This window comes from Tamandua tetradactyla, chromosome 2 (assembly GCF_023851605.1).
Source record: "Tamandua tetradactyla isolate mTamTet1 chromosome 2, mTamTet1.pri, whole genome shotgun sequence".
Taxonomy (NCBI): domain Eukaryota; kingdom Metazoa; phylum Chordata; class Mammalia; order Pilosa; family Myrmecophagidae; genus Tamandua; species Tamandua tetradactyla.
Window position 1 is genome coordinate 73226809 of NC_135328.1, and position 15026 is coordinate 73241834.

The 15026-nt window shown below is 38.8% G+C and overlaps 1 protein-coding gene across 1 annotated transcript in view; it reads left to right on the forward strand.

The window, feature by feature from the left end:
• The window catches only part of ELAVL2 (ELAV like RNA binding protein 2), a 557044-nt gene extending 554933 nt beyond the window's left edge, over window positions 1–2111 (forward strand). The window contains exon 13 of the mRNA XM_077148015.1: window positions 1807–2111. The gene's annotated coding sequence lies outside the window, so the exon portion shown is untranslated. The remainder of the gene's footprint in view (window positions 1–1806) is intronic.
• Window positions 2112–15026: the final 12915 nt, after the last annotated feature.

Here is a 15026-nt window from a genome sequence, read left to right on the forward strand (position 1 = left end):
GTACCTCCCAGAGCTTCTGGGAAGTGAGTCACCAGAGAACATGGCCCCATGTTAGGGCTTAACTGAACAGTGCTTTGCTAAAGAGGGTGTGGCTGAACATGGGTCCAGTCAGAAATTTCAGTGGAAGTCAGGATTAGAAATTAAGTTACCCAAGAAATTTCTGTGGAAAGTCCTTTTGTCTGATTGGTTGACAACAGAACTACACACAAAGCTGGCAAAGTTTTGTGGAATTTGTACGAGCAGAACCACCGGCCAACCTGTAATAAAAAGGTCACACAAAGAACAAATTGAAGAAAGGCTGACTCCAAGGGCAGACCCATGGAAGCAGAGGTCTGGATGGACGAGATCTCCCTGGGCTAGTGGAGTGGGCCCACCCATGTGCATGGAAGATGTGTTATCTTCCACTGCACTTAGAGGGGGCCCTGTGCCCCATTGTTCAGGAAAAGTTCTGCCACCCCAAAGCTAGAGAGAAGGTGGGGTCTGTGGCCAAGTATTCATGGAGAACCTGGTGGCCATTCTGAGCTCAGAGAGGACGGTACCTACACCCTAGTTTGCAGGGAGAGCCTGGATGATATGGAGACATCTAGAAGGGGTGGGGCTGGTACTGCAGCAGGACTGGAGATCCAAGCATCAATCAATAGATGTTCTCAGACCTTGAAATCTAATGGCATTTGCCCTCCTGTGTTTCAGACTTGTTTCAGACTATGACCCTTGTTTTCCTTCCTTCTGGAATGGAAATATCTATTCTATGCCTGTCCCACCATTATATATTAGAAGCAGATAATATATTTTCTAGGCTTCATAGGTCCACCAGGCAGAAGAATAATTTTGCCCCAAGATAGACAATACCCATAATTGATTTTGATAAGACTTTGCTCTTAGCATTGTTACTGAAATGACAATGCGTTGGGGATGTTGTGATGGAATGAATGTACTTTGCATATAGGAAGAACATATCTTTTTAGGGTCTAAGTGGCAGACTTTGGTAGATTGAATTATGTACTCTAGAAAAAAACATGCTCCTAATCCATTCCTGTGGGTGCAAACCCATTGTATATTATTTGACTCAACTGGGAAAATTATACACCCTGTAACCCAGTAATAGCATCTGTTAATCCTTCCATTTTATTCAGATTAATGAGCCATGTGTAAAATGAAATGAGATGTATGGAATTTCTTGCTTTTATGTTTGATTCATTGTTTCAAACTTGGAGATTTGTGGATGTGGCTTTCCTGTAATGCAGTGAAGCCCCAACTCCTTACTAGGAGGCTCATAAAGATTTTGAGAGTATTTTAACAGTAGAAATGCTACCAGAAGGGAGTGAAAGAGACAGAGTATAAATTAAAGAGGTCATTGGACCACAAATTCTAAGGGCAAAAAGCAGACAGAGAAAATTACCTAGTTGAGAACATGTCCTGTCTTTAATGAGAAAGGAAGGATGACAGTGATCCAGAGGGCAGAGTTGAGAGCCATAGAGAATTATGCCGAGGTCACAAGACCTCATAAAGGAACTTTAATATTTTTCCAGCTGGATTCAGAATTGCTATGAACCAGTGACATCTTTGGCTTGCCCCAATTCCTTTTTGAACAGAAATGTCTATAGCATTTGTGGCAAACAGACTCTAAGGTGGAGCACATGATCTGGGTTTCCCATTGTTTACGTCATTATGTGATCCCTTCATTTAGGAAATGGGCAGAGCATTTGTCTTGCTCTCAGCCAGTAGAATATGGCAAAGGTAAGGAATTTCACCACCACGATTATATTGTATAAAGCCTTTTCTAGCAAACTCTTTCTTGTTCTCTAGCTGGCTTTGAAGAAGCAAGCAGTCACTGGCCTATGGAGAGTGCCATGTGTAAGAAATTGTGGGGAGCCAACGGGAGTTGCAAGAAACTTCCTACCAACACCTACCAAGAAGCCAAGGCTTTAGGTCATATAGCCACAAAGAAATTAATCCTTCCCACATACTGAGCAAACCTGGGAACAGTTTCTTCTCCAGTTGAGCCTCCAAAGGAAAATTTAGCTCTTGGTAACAACTTTTTGGCTACTTTGCAGAAGACCTACCTAAGCTATGCCTGCATTTCTGATCTACAGAAACTGTGAGATAATAAATATGTGTTGTTTTAATGGACTAAATTGTGCTAATTTATTATGCAACAATGGACAATAACAGCAGTATACTATGCTTGAGTCCTATACAATGGTATTTGTTGAGTGTGTGTTTGGCAGATTACTTGCGTTTTTAGTTTCGCAGATTCACAGATCAAGATGAACTGTACTTGGGGTGCTTCATCTGCATCTGTACAAAATTTAAATAAGAAGGTATTGCCTTTAAGATGATGCCATAATAGCATGAGACTTTTGCTGGACATAGGAGAGTAGGAACATATTTGTCATGTGAGAGAGAAGTGAGTCATTGGAGGCTTAGAAGCAAGTCATTAAATATATCCTATATTCCAGAGGAGATCCACAAGAGTGTGAATATCAGAAGATGGGAATCTTTGACTTTTAAATAGCATTTAGTCCACTTATATGTAATATAATTTCCATTATTTGGGTTTCAATTTACCCTCTTACTATTTTTTTCTATGTCGGTTGTCAATTTTTTTTTTCTGGTCTATTTTTAAATAATCTTATTTCCAATCTAATTCCATAAATTTTCTAGTATTATTTTAATGGTTACCTTGAAGGTTATGACATGCCTCTTTGAGATATTAAATAAAACATGAATTAATATTCATTCAACTTCCTAGAAAATGCAATTCAACTGTGTTTTCCCCATTCTCCCGTTTGTGCTATTTTTTTTCTTTGCTGTTTGGTAGGGTCACATTTCATTCTTTTTCCATGTGAGAATCCTGTTATTGCAGCACCATTTGTTGAATTTTTTTGTTGTTTCTTTGCTTGTTTGTTTGGGGAAGGGTATGGACTGGGAATTGAACCCAGGTCTTCTGCATGGCAGGCGAGAATTCTACCACTGAACTACCCCACTTTGTGCTAGTATTTTTTGTATATTATAATCACTTGCACCACACATACATAAACACTAATGCACAAACTTACATATTTAGACCCAAAGACAATATTGTTATTGTTTTTAATAGTCTCTCTCTCTCTCTCTCTCTCTCTCTCTCTCTCTCTCTATATATATATATATATATATATATATATAGTATGCTGTATGGTGGGGTCACATTTCATTATTTTTCCATGTGAGTATCCCATTATTGCAGCACCATTTGTTGAATTTTTTGTTTGTTCTTTGTGTTTTGGGAAGTGCATGAGCTGAGAATCAAAAATGGGTTTCCCACATGGCAGGTGAGAATTCTACCACTGAACTACCCTTGCACCCTTATAGTCAATATTTTATTTATATTTGCATTAAATTTTTACCGCTACTTACTTTTCCCTCCCTCCTGCATTTTTGAATATCCAAGCAGGATTTTTTTTTCACTCTTCAGAATGCTCCTTATATATTTTTCGGAGTGAGCCTGCTAGCTTTGATAATCTTTTTTTTTTCACCTTCATTTATTTTTCAATTTTGTTGAGATATATTCACATACCATACCATACAAACCATCCAAATTATATAATCACTGGCTCAGAGTATCATCGCATAGTTGTGCATTCAGTCCCATGATTGATTTTGGAATATTTTCATTACTCCAGAACAGAAATAAGAACAAAAAGAAATAAAACCCAAGCCCCCATCCCTTACCCCCCACTATTTATTGTTGGCCCATCATATTGGTGTAGTACATTTGTTACTGTTGATGGAAGAATACTACTGTTACCTATAGTCTATAGTTTGCTATAGCTATGTTTTATCCCATATATTCCTCTATTATTCATTTTACATTTGTAGTTGTTCATGGAAGAACTTATTTGCATACATAAACAATTACTTTCAATCAAATTTACCTGCAATACATTACTATTTCTTTTAATCCCAAGAATGAGCTACCATCACCTTATCTATCCCCAAACATTTAAGTTCAACCTCATTAAAAATTCTATACAAATTAGGCAACTGCTCCTCCTTCTTTGACTTCTGTTTCTCTGTAGATACCCTACATTCTACATTTTTTTTGCCCATGGATGTCTTTATTATCTTACCCATTTAACCATAGACTGGATAAAGAGGGCATCAGTCACGAGATTTGTACAATCACACAGTCATAAGATAAAAACTATGTAATTATACAGTCATTATCAAAGATCAACTCAGTGGGCTTCAGTTCAACAATTTCAGATTTTTTCCTTCTGGCCATTCAAATACACTAGAAATTAAAAAGAAGCATTGCTGTAGTGATTCAGTAGTGATAAATTTGTCAAATCCTAACTTCTCTGTTATAACTCTTCTCATTTGATCGATCTTTCAATCTTCAGAGGTTTTTGGGCAAAAACCATTCTAATTTCTTCATGCTGAAAAGCAGTGTCAACATTATTCATCTTCATTTTGAAGGATATTTTCACAGAGATAGAAATCTAAGTTTGTAGGTTTTTTTTTCTTTTCACAAACTTTGAAGATATCTTTCCATTATCTTCTGGCTTCCTCCTTTCCTCCTCATTCCTAGAAGAGATGAACTTGTGAAAGAAGTACAGCTGTTTTTTTTTTTTTTTTTATTTACCATCCCCATGTATTTTTAAAATGCTCTAAATTTCTGTTTTTCCTTTATAGTTTTTATGTAATACTCCTTGGAAAATTGTTTTTAAAATGTATATATTTAGAGGTTGGTAGCATGTTTTGGATTTTGTCTGGATGTCTTTTGTTTCTTAAAATTCTCTGCCATTATCTCTTCAAATAATTGTTCTGCTTCTTAATTTATTTTCTAGTGATGAAGAACAAATTTCCACAAATTTAGTGCCAAAGCACCACCTATTTATTATCTCACAGTTTCTGTAGCTTGGAAGTCTGGGTATAGCATAGCTGGCTCAGGGTATCACACAGCTGCAATCACGTGCTGGCCAACCCTGTGATCTCCTCTGAGACTTGAGCTCTTTTCCAAGTTAACTGGGTGCTGGAAGAATTCAGTTCCTCATTTCACTTTCTTACTGGCTGTCAACTTGGAGATGTTCTTAGATCTCTTTAACTCTCTTTCATATCTCCAGAATATGAAAGTTTGCTTTTTCAAGATTAACAGGAAAATCTCCTGTTTTGAATCTTTCTGACCTCTTTAAGATCTCATCTAATAAGGTCAGGCCCATTTACGAGAATCTTCATTTTGATTAATTGCATCTGCAAAATCACTTTTTCCATGTAATACAACATAATAATGGGAGTAATAGCCCATCACATTCACAGATCCCCTGCATACTCAGAGAGAGGAGATCTACCTTCATGCTTAACTTCCATTTTATTTCTTCAGCTGTGTTTAATATGTTACTAAACTCACCATTTGAGGTTTTAATTTGGCTGTTTTCATTTTTCAACTAATTTTTTATAGTTTCCAGTTTTCTGCTAAAATTTTTCTTGTTGTTTAAATTCTAAATATTCACAATTATTACAAATTCTATATCTGAACTCCAATAATTCTATCCTCTGGCCTCCAGAGGATATAACTTGGCTATACCCTCCATTTTCTCATTTGTTTGATAAAACTTACTGTACCAGTTTGAATCTGGACCCCAGAAAAGTCATGCCCTTTAATCTCCATTCAATATTGCTGGCTGGGAGTTTTTGACTGTTACCATGGAGAGTGACCCACCCAATTGTGAATTGTAACTTTTGATTAGATGATTTCTATGGAGGTGTGTCTCCACTCATTGAAGGTGGAGTTGCTTACTGGAGCCCTTTAAGAGGAAACCATTTTGCAAAGAGCTACAGAGCCTGAGCAGTCAAAGACCTTTGGAGATGAAGAAGGAAAATGCCCCCGAGGGAGTTTCATGAAACCAGAAACTGGGAGAGAAAGCTAGCAGATGCTGCTATGTTTGCCATATACCTTTCCAGTTGAGAGAAACCCTGAACATCATCGGCCTTCTTGAACCAAGGTATCTTTCCCTGGATGCCTTAGATAGGACATTTCTATAGCCTTGCTTTAATTGGGACATTTTCATGGCTTTAGAACTGTGGACTTGTGACTTAATAAATTCCGTTTTTTAAAAGCCATCCTGTTTCAGGTATATTGCATTCCAGCAGCTAGCAAACTAGAGCACTTATGTTTTCAAAAGCTTGACAATTTTTTAACTGAATGCCAGATATAATCAATGGGAAAGACTATAAAGATTACTCAGAGGTTCTGGTTGATGCTTCTTCCAAAGAGAATTTAATTTGCTTCTGGTAGATTGAAGCCAGCGCACCTTAATCCAATCAATGATAGATGTGATTCAAAGTGTGACTTGAATATTTATGAGAGCTTGTTTTATTTTATGATTTTTCCTGCTCCTAAGGTGTAGACCTCTAAAGATCCCAACTGAAACTTTGACTTTTTACTAGGACTCTTTTCTTCTTGGTGGGCTCAGAATTCCAAAATATTGTCTCCTGAAACTCTGCTGAACTTCTTTGCCTCTCAAATGCTTTCTGCTTAGCTTCTCAGGTTCTCAGAACCACCAATTTTAAGATTTTTACATTGAGGAGGCAGGGCAAGATGGTGGCATAGGAGTGTATGGAATTTAATTAATTCTCTAGAGCAGATAGTATATAACCAGGCACTGTCTGGAACAACTGTTTTGAGGACACCCATGACTGGACACGCATCTTAAACACAATCTGGAATGGGTGGAATGGCCAAGGTCATAATGTAGAGCTGTAAGTAAAGCTCCCGAAGTGCAGATGCTGGCCCCTCCCCCATTGGCATGGCAGGCTGTGTTGCAGATACTTCTCTGTGGGAAAAAGAAGCAGCCAAAGAAAGTAGTGCAACCAACCTACAATTGTGGTTTTATTTTTATTTTAGTTTATTTTTCACATGGGCAGACACTAGAAATCGAACCCACCTCTTGGGCATGGCAGGTGAGATTTCTGCCACTGAGCCACTATCGCACCATCCTACAATTGTGGTTTTAATGAACAAATTTGAACTGTTAAATACAAGCTCCAAGTGCAGATAAACCCAGAACAAGCAGGAAAGGAATCCTGAGGTATCTACCACCATAGAGGAAGTGGGATGATGGAAAAACAAATGGAGGCTTTGGAGTTGGCTGAGCTCAGAATACAGGGAAAGGGCTGTGTCCCAAGAAAAGGGGCACATAGAGCTGGTTACCAACTCTGGGTAAAGACTGGGGAAACTTGAGGGCTGAGGATTGGCTCTGTAAAAAGATTTAAAAAAATATTCTAAGTAGCTCATTAGAGAAAGCCTCAGGCATTTTCAGTTGTCAGCACTGACCCAGGCAAGGGCACAGTTAAGATATGTCGGAGAGACAAAGTATCAAATGATGGAGATAATTCTGTAAAGGACGTATCTTTTCTAAGAAAAGGGGGCGACAGGTCCAGCTCTAGTGGTGGCTCTCATTCAGAGAATTCAGACCGCAGGCCTGGAAAACAAAGACAGCTTAAGTCCACCTTCTACCTCAGCCTCTGTCTCAACCACATCCTTGGCAGGGACAGAAACTATTGAGAAATGAAGGCACCACAGCACTTTTATGCTGGAGGGAAGCTGCAGACTGACAAGTGACACCTGCTGGTCGTATTGGAAAAGTCAAGAGGCTTCACAAGAATGTCTGACAACCTGTTGGGTCTCATCCTCAGGGAAACTTGGTACTGATTACATGCTCCTCCTGAGACCCGGGCCTATCTTGTGTGGGAAAATCTGAGTGAGGTTGATCATATCTGGGGAAACCCTCCTCAAAAAAAAAAAAAGGTTCCATTTAGGCAGGGGAAGAACCAAAACACAAAACCTGAATAATTCATATCAATTAAACAGAAGCTATGCAAGAAGTCTAGAAAAAAAAATGGAAGTGATTGCCAAAGAACAGGTAGAGAACAGAGCCAACCAACAAGAAAACCCTAGGTAAAAGAATGAAAATTATCTCCTGTTTTAGTTTGAAAGCTGCTGAATGCGATCTACAAAAAAAACAGAATGGCTTTTAAAAGGGGAATTTATTAAGTTGCAAGTTTACAGTTCTAAAGCCATGAAAATGTCCAAATTAAAGCAAGGATATAGAAATATCCAATATAAGGTATCCAGGGAAAGATATCTTGGTTCAAGAAGGCCGGTGATGTTCAGGTTTCGCTCAGCTGGAAAGGCACATGGTGAACATGGCAATGTCTGGGAGCTTTCTTTCCAGGCTTCTTGTTTCATGAAGCTTCCCCAGGGGCATTTTCCTTCTTCATCTCCAAAGGTGTCTGGCTGTGTGAGCTCTTGCAGTTCTTGTGACTGTAAAGTTTTTTTCAAAATGTTTCCTCTTTTAAAGGATTCCAGTAAATTAGTCAAGATCTACCTAGAATGGAGTCATATCTCCCTCTAATCGAAGGTTAACACCCACAGTTGGGCATGCCACATCTCTGTGAAGATAATCTAATCAAGTGTCCGACCTACAGTACTGGATAGGGATTAAAAGAAACATCTGCCTCAACAAGATGGATCAGGATTAAAACATGGTTTTTCTAAGGTATATAATCCTTTTAAACTGGCACATTCTATCCTCTGGACTCTAAAAAGACATGATTTTCCAATATACAAAATACAATCATTCCATCAGAATATCACAAAAGCCTTAAACCATTAAAGTAATAATACAAATACAATGCAAGGTTAAAACCAGTACAAAATCTCATCAAAGTCAGCTGTGGGCATGGTCTGTCTTAAGGCAAAATTCTCCTCTGGCTTTGGACCTGTAAAACTCAGAGCAAGTTATTTGTTGCCAGCATACAAAGGAGAGACAGTCATAGCATATATATCCCCATTTCCATAGGGAGATATTGGAAGGACACAGGGTTACTGGACCCAAGCAGTTTCAAAAACCTGCAGGGCAAAGTCCATTAGATTTTAAAGTCTGAGAATCATTTATCTTCGGGACCTTAGAAAGCAGCAGTACCACCCTTTCCAAGGGCCTATGCGGTGGCCCACCTCTCTCTGAATGCAACCTTGGGGGACACTGGGGAGACCACCTTTATCTCCGTTACACCCTCTCCAAGCATCAGGCTGCACCTGGGCTCTCTGTCATCTCTGGGGCACATGCTCCATCCCTCCAGGTGGTGGCAGCCAGGCTCTCCTCAATCCCCAAGGAATGTGCTCCACTCTCCAAGGCCTGGGGCGGCACAACTTTTCCACTGCAATGAGGTGGAAGGCCCATCCTCTGCCTTCCTGGCAAATTCACCCTCTCCAAGTGCTTGGGTGGGTCAGCTCTCCTGGCCTATGGTTTCTTGACTTCAGACTTTAGTTTCCATAGTTTTGCCTCTGAAGTTATTTTTCCTCCAGTGTGTCCCTTTTCTGTCCCTCTCAGTCCATACTGGCTGTGGTTCTGTTTATACAGATCCCACAACTCTTGTTGGCTTTCTGTGCGGTAGGTTCAGATCATGCCTATCAGACAGAAGTTTCCACAGATCTTCCATGTCCAATATTGACTTTCTCTGAAATGGCTGAGTGGTTCCACATTTGGTTAAATCCTCATGTGGGGCTATTTTGGGGTCTCGCTTCCTGGATGCCCAGAATTTTCTAGAACATCAATTTCTGATTTCTTTGTACTCAAGAGCTCAGTTCTCAGCTTATTTCTTTCCTGCTGCATTTCATTAAAAGCTGCAAGGAGAAACCATGCTGTATTTTTCACATTTAGTTTGGAAATCTCTTCTGCTACATATCCAAGTTCATGGCTTTTAAAATCTGCCTTCCCACCAGAGCCATTAGTTGGTTTTGTCAGATTATCTGCCATTTTAAGACAGGGAATCACCTTCCTTCCAGTTTACAATAACATACATCTCATTTCTGTCTAGAGCCTCATCAGAGGTATCTTTAGAGTCCACATTTCAACCAATAGTTTCTTCAAAGCATTTTAGGCCTTCTCTATCAAGGTCCTCACAACTCCTCCAAAATCTTCCCCTTATCCACTTAAAAAGCCATTCCAACATGTTTGATATTTGCAAACCACAGGAGCGCTCCACTTCTCTGGTATCAAAATCTGTTCAAGTTTGCTAGCTGACAGAATGTGATATGCCAGAAACAGCTTTTAGAAGGGGAAATTTATTAAGTTGCAAGTTTACAGTTCTAAAGCCATGAAAATGTCTGAATTAAAGCAAGGATATAGAAATGTCCAATCACGTCTCCTTCTAATCAAAGGTTAATACCCACAATTGGGCATGTCATATGGCTGTGGAGATAATCTAATCAGCTTTCCAGCCTACAGTGCTGAATAGGGATTAAAAGAAACAGCTGCCTCTGCCAAATTGATTAGGATTAAAACATGGCTTTTCTAATGCACATAATCCTCTCAAACTGGCACACCTGCAGAATAAACTAATCAAGGAAATCAGATACCTAGATACCAGCAAAAAATTATGATTCATACTAGGAAAAATGAAGATATGACCCAGGCAAAGGAACAAACTAACACTTCAAGATACAGGAGTTGAAACAACTAATTAAAGATTTCAAGCAAATATGTGAAATCAAATCAATGAAATTAGGAAAGATGTGGCAAATATTTAGGCATATATTTAAGCAAGGCCACCCAATACCTATACATAGAAACTGCAAGAAATTGCTAAAAGATATTAAAGAAGACCTAAGTAAATGGAAGGACATACCTTGTACATGGATTGGAAAACTAAATATAGTTAAGATGTCAGTTCTACACAAATTGATCTATAGATTCAGTGCAATACCAATGAAAATCCCAATGACTTACTTTGCAGAAATAGTAAAATCAATAACCAAATGTATTTGGAAGGGCAGGGTGCCCTGAATAGCTAATAATATCTGGAGAATGAGTAATGAGGAGGGAGGTCTCACACCATCTGACTTTAAAGCATATTACAAAGGTACACTGGTGAGAACAGCATGGTACTGGTATAAAGACAGATGTACTGACCAATGGAATCAAATTGAGTGTTCAGGTGTGGATCCTCTCATCTACAGCCAATTGATCTTTGATAAAGTTGTCAAGCTGACTCAAGTGGACAGAGCAGCCTCTTCAACAAATGGTGCTCTGGAGAACTAGATATCCATATCCAAAAGAATGAAAGAAGACCTCTACCTCACACCTTATGAAAAATTTAACTCAAAATGAATCAAGGACCTAAACATTAAAGCCAAAATCATAAATGTTTTAGAAGAAAATGTAAGGCAATATCTTAAAGTTCTTATGATAGGAACAGATGTCTTAGACCTTATATCCAAAGTGTGAACAGTGAAAGAAGAAATAGATAAATGGGATCTCCTCAACATTGAACATTTTCATGCATTAAAGAACTTCATCAAGAAAGTAAAAAGGTAACCTATGCAATGGGAGACAATATTTAGAAACCATATATCAGGTAAAAGTTTAATATCCAGAATATATAAAGAGATCCTGCAGCTCACATTGAAAAGATAAGCAACCCAATTTAAAAATGGGCAAACGATATGTACAGACACTTTTTTAAAAAGAAAATACAATTGACTCAAAAAACAGGAAAGATGATCAACTTCAGTGCCTGTTAGGGAAATGCAAATCAAAACCACAATGAGATAGCATCTTACATCTACTAGAATGTCCATTATAAAAAAAAAGAACAGAAAAACTGCAAGTGCTGGAGAAGATGTGGGGAAATAGATATATTTATTCACGACTGGTAGGAACGTAGGATGGTGAGCTGCTATGGAGGCAGTTTGGTGATTCTTTGGGAAGCTAAGTTTAGAATTGCTGTATGATCCAGCAATCCCATTACTGGGTATATATTCAGAAGAACTGAAGGCAGCGACATGCATAGACATTTGCACAATGATGTTTATAGTGGCATTATTCACAATTGCCAAGAGATGGAAACAGCCCAAACGTCCATAAATGCACGAATCGATAAACAAACTATGGTATGTAGAATGATGAAACATTATGCATCTATAAGATAGAATAAAGTCATGATGCATGGAACAACATGGATGAAACTTGAGGACATTATTTTCGGTGAAATTCACCAGAAACAAAATGACGAATATTGTTTGGTCTCACTAATATTAATGAGCAAATTCTGAGAGTTATATTGAAAATATAGCTTATCAGGATATAGAAAGAGGGTAAAGATTGGGTATTTCATTCTGAAGGAGTGCAGAATATGCAATAGGACTGACCATAAAGACCCAAAACTGGATAGTGCAATACTATCTGATTGTAGCACCATATTGTAAGTATGCTGAACAAAGTTGAGCGTGAGTGTGGTTGAAAGAGGAAGGCAAGGGCCACGTATGGCACCAGAAGGAAATAGAGACACTAAAGATTGGAATTGTATAACTTAGTGAACCTAGAGTGGACAATGATGGTGATTAAATATACAAATATAAGAATGTTTTTACATAAGGAAGAGCATATTAATGCCAAATTGCAAGGTGTTGAAAATGGGATCATACATGAAAAAGATACAGTCAAGGCAAATTGGGGTCTGTAGTTAACAATAGCATTGTAATATGTTCCCATTAAATGTAATACAGGTAATATACCAAAGCTAGAAGTCCAGAAGAGGGGGATATAAGTGTGGGGTATGAGATTGTTGGTATTTTTGTTATGTTTCTCTTTTTAATTTTATTTTCTTTGTCTTCAGTTTTCCTTCTTTTTGTTTCTTTGTGGGAGAAATGGAATTGTCCTCATATATAATGTGGTGGTGAATGCATAACTATGTGATTAAACCAGGAATCATGGTTTGTTTACTTAGGATGGATGGATGGTTGGGAATGAAACTGTTTAAAAAAATAAACAGAAAAATGCAAGTGCTGGAGAACATGTGGAGAGAGCGACGTACTAGTCACTTTTGGAAGAGCAATAGAAGGGTGCAGCACCTCTGAAGGACAGTGTGGTGGTTCCACAGGAGGCTAATATAGGGCTGCCATGTTTATTATTATGTATATATTATTAGGTATATACTTATGTATTAGTCATGGTTCTTTAGAGAAGCAGAACCAACATGAGATAGCTATAAATATGAGATTTATAAAGCTGTCTCCTGCAATTGTGGGAATAGAAGAGTCCAAAATCTACAGGGCAGACAGTGAAACTGACATCTCTGATGAAGGGTCTGGATGAACTCCATAGGAGAGGTTCACTGGCTGAAGCAGCAGTGAAAAAGTCTCTCTTCTTCCTTAAAAGTCTTCAACTACTTGGATTATCTCATTGGTAGAAGACACATCTTAGTTGATCACAGATGTAATCAGCCACAGGTATGATCAACTGAATGTGATTTAATACACTAGCCTTTTGGTTTACCAACCAGCCATGAAATATCCTTGCAGTAACAGTGAGACCAGTGCTTGCCTGACCAGACAAGTGGGCATCATCATGTGGCCAAGTTGATACCAGAACCTAATCATCACAGTCCACTGCTTGTCAACTTGTCAGCTATACACAGCACCTTGAAATACACTAAATTTCCTAATAGAACACAATAACAGACATATGCTTATTTTCAACTGTCCAGCAATATTCAACTGTCCTGCATACAACTGGAAATGCACTTTATCTCTCCAGAATGGGTGCAAATACTCACATAACATTCTTTCATAAACTTCATGCTTTATGACTTAAATACCATAATATGAATAATACAACTTATATAATAGGAAAACAAGATATTTGCTATATTTATCACTACCTTCTTCCACTACCCATTCCATGCTCCCTTTTACCCTTATCAAGCATTTTAGCTGGTCGTAGTTCTTTACCAGGTCTGGTGATCCAAACCTTTATTCTTGAAGTTTCTGGGCCATTGTAGTCCTGCCTGAATTGGGTTGTTGTAGTTCCCATTAATTTTAATCTCAGGGCATGGTAGCACTAAGAGATACCCTAGGGGTTCTCCTGTATTCCAGGAAAACTCTTCTTTACCTCCATTGTGTAGTTGCAGTCCTATTTCCCCTTGATAGTCAGGATCAATCACTACAGACAGCATCCCTGTTTGCCACTGATACTTCCAGCACCATTGGATCTTCCGGATCATATGGCTCACACAGCAGCCTGGATATGTCACAGAGCCTCCTCTTGTTATGGTCCCCACTCAAAACTAGCAGCTTTTCTGGTCACTCGGTAAATGGGCCAGAGTAGCACACCCAAATGGGGAACATGTTATTTCCAAAATTCAAAGAGGCCAACTAGACATTGTGCCTCTTTTTTGGTCATAGGAGGGGCCAGATGCAGCAACTTATCTTTCACCTCAGAAATGACATGCCCCACACCACTGGACACCTAAAAATCTCACTGATGTAGAAGTCCCCTGTATTTTTATTTCATTTATCTCCCATCTCCTGACATGAAATACCTTACCAATTAGTCTAGAGTAGTTGCTACTTCTTGCTCACTAGATCCAATCAACATGATATCATCAATATTATGGACCAGTGTGATATCTTGTGGGAGGGACAAATGATCGAGTTTCCTGAGGACAAGATTGTGACATAGGGCTGGAGAGTTGATACACCCCTGAGGCAGGACAGTGAAGGTATACTGCTGGCCTCACCAGCTGAATGCAAACTGTTTCTGGTGTTCTTTACTGACAGCTATTGAGATAAAAGCATTTACCAGATTGATAGCTGCATACCAGGTACCAGGCAAGGTATTGATTTGCTCAAGGAATGATACCACACCTAGAACAGCAGCTACAATTGGAGTCATCACCTAGTTAAGTTTACAGTTATCCGCTGTCATCCTCCAAGACCCATTTGTTTTCTGCAAAGGCCAAATAGGAGAGTTGAATGGGGATGTAGTGGGAACCAACACTCCTTCATCCTTCAAGCCCTTAATAGTGGCACTAACTCTGCAATCCCTCCAGGAATATGGTATTGCTTCTGATTCACTATTTTGCTAGGTGGGGGCAGCTCTAGTGACTTCCACTTGAAGTTTCCTACCATAACAGCCCTCACTCCATGAGTCAGAGCACCTATGTGAAAATTCTCCCAGTTGCTTAGTATGTCAATTCCA